Below are 2,500 nucleotides of genomic sequence, written 5' to 3'. Positions count from 1 at the left end.
GAAGAAGAAGAAGAAGAAGAAAGAAGAAGAAGAAAGAAGAAGAAGAAGAAGAAGAGGCTAAAGGGACAGCAAAGGTTACAAAAAAAGGTGAAAATTAAAAATGAAAAATAAGCCAAAATTTCTTTTGAATCCGAAAAAAGGAAAAATTTTCGGTTAAAATAGACAAAAATTTTTTTTAAAAAAAAAAGAAAAAATCTATCTAAAAAAATGGAAATGCCTTCAGGATAGCAGATGCCTCTTCGTCGTCCAACTCCATTCGCTAGGTGGGTGTCGTCCAATAAATCAGATCCAGATGCAGAGTTTTATTGCGTAACGCGGACGTAACAGAATTAAAAGGTCGCACAAATATCATTTTATTTGACCCGCTCGATAGATAGATAGAGAAATATAGCGGTGCTGAATTTGTGTCGTTTTGGGGTATTTTTTCTTTCTTTTTGTTTAAATGACTACAATGATCACACAACTTGGATGGTCTCCGGTACAAGACAGACGGAAAGAACAACGACTAACTCTCCTTTCAAAATTACAAACGAAATGACAGCCATCTCACCAGAACAACTAGACATACAACGAAATTCACGCATTCAAAGCAAAAGACCCACCCAAAACCATTAAAATACCAATCTACAAACTCAAACATCTTCAAATATTCATTTGCACCCCGCACTATCAAAGACTGGAACGTTTTTCCCGAATCATGTGTTAACAAAACATATCTAGTAACCTTGAAAAGAAGATTATCAAAATTCCTTAGTGGATATTCCTCTATATATAATCTCGAGTATTTTGTTAATATGCGTGTCGGTGAGTGTGTCAGACCGTAGCCATCTTTAACTTTGGCCACAAACGAACACAAATCGTGTGTTGTATTAAATAGTTCAACCAATGGGACCACTTGTTTCCATGAGCACTCCTAACGACAACTCACTAGGCGGTGCAAAAACCAAATAATGACGTCAAAATGTCAGTCTTTTTCGGTTCCAGAGTCAGGCTATAACTTAATGATGGTTACGCCCTGACACCGACCATCAAATGACGTCAAAAGACAAGTCTTTGGCCACAAAAGAAAACAAATCGTGAGAGGTATTCAACAGTTCAACCAATGGAATCACTTGGTCTCTTGAGCCCTACTAACGACAGCTCACCAAAAGCGTCACAAACCTTTAACAATGACGTCAAACTACCAGTCTTAGAGTGTTCTAGTGTCAGGCTATATAAGCTACCTATGGCTACGGTCAGAGTAGGGTGTAGGTGGGTGATTGGAATGTGGTCAAAAGACTTACTCAATCTCTTATTTGGAGTGGAGGTGAGATCAGGTTAATATATCAAATTACAGGATGAAGACATTGAGGAGCAATCGGAAGAATGGTCGTGTATTTGAGATGTTCTCCAGCCAAGACACTGAGTTGTCGGACTCTGAAAAAAAAACACGTATTTAGAAATTAGGCCAGAAATTTCGTCCTTCAAATATCGACCGATTTGAATGACCCTCGTCTTAACAAAAACTGTCAAACCTGGGAATTCGCTTCTCTACAAGAAAGAAGTAGTAGCAGGAAGAAGAAGAAGAAGAAGAAAAAGAAGAAGAAGAAGAAGAAGAAGAAGAAGAAGAAGAAGAAAGAAGAAGAAGAAGAAGAAGAAGAAGAAGAAGAAGAAAGAACTAAGAATAAGAAGAAGAAGAAGAAGAGAAGAAGAAGAAGAAGAAAAGAAGAAGAAGAAGAAGAAGAAGAAGAAAAAGAAGAAGAAGAAGAAGAAGAAGAAGAAGAAAGAAGAAGAAGAAGAAGAAGAAGAGAAGAAGAAGAAGAGAGAGAAGAAAAGAGAAAGAAGAAGTAGTAAGAATTAAGAAGAAGAAGAAGAAGAAGAGAAGAAGAAAGAAGAAGAAGAAGAAGAAGAAGAAGAAGAAGAAGAAGAAAGAAAGAAGAAAGAAGAAGAAGAAGAAGAAGAAGAAGAAGAAGAAGAAGATAAGAAACTAAAGAAGAAGAAGAAGAAGAAGTGAAGAAGAAGAAGAAGAAGAAGAAGAAGAGAAGAGAAGAAGAAGTAAGAAGAAGAAGAAGAAGAGAAGAAGAAGAAGAAGAAGAAAGAAGAAGAAGAAGAGAGAAGAAGAAGAAAGAAAGAAGAAGAAGAGAATGAAGAAGAAGAAGAAGAAGAAGAAGAAGAAGAAGTAGTAAGAATTAAGAAGAAGAAGAAGAAGAAGAAGAAGAAGAAGAAGAAGAAGAAGAAGAAGAAGAGAAGAGAAGAATAGAAGAAGAAGAAGAAGAAGAAAGAAGAAAGAAGAAGAAAGAATAAGAAGAAGAAGAAGAAGAAGAGGAAGAAAAAGAAGAAGAAGTAAGAACTAAGAAGAAGCAGAAGAAGAAGAAGAAGAAGAAGAAGAAGAAGAAGAAGAAGAAGAAGAAGAAAGAAGAAGAAGAAGAAGAAGAAGAAGAAGAAGAAGAAGAAGAAGAAGAAGAAGAAGAAGAAAAGAAGAAGAAGAAGAAGAAGAGAAGAAGAAGAAGAAGAAGAAGAA

Source organism: Berghia stephanieae, chromosome 8, assembly GCF_034508935.2.
Source record: "Berghia stephanieae isolate SIO BIC M18660-M18661 chromosome 8, UCSD_Bste_1.3, whole genome shotgun sequence".
Lineage (NCBI taxonomy): Eukaryota > Metazoa > Mollusca > Gastropoda > Nudibranchia > Aeolidiidae > Berghia > Berghia stephanieae.
The sequence above is the reverse complement of the archived record's forward strand: the minus strand, read 5'-3'. Positions refer to the sequence as shown.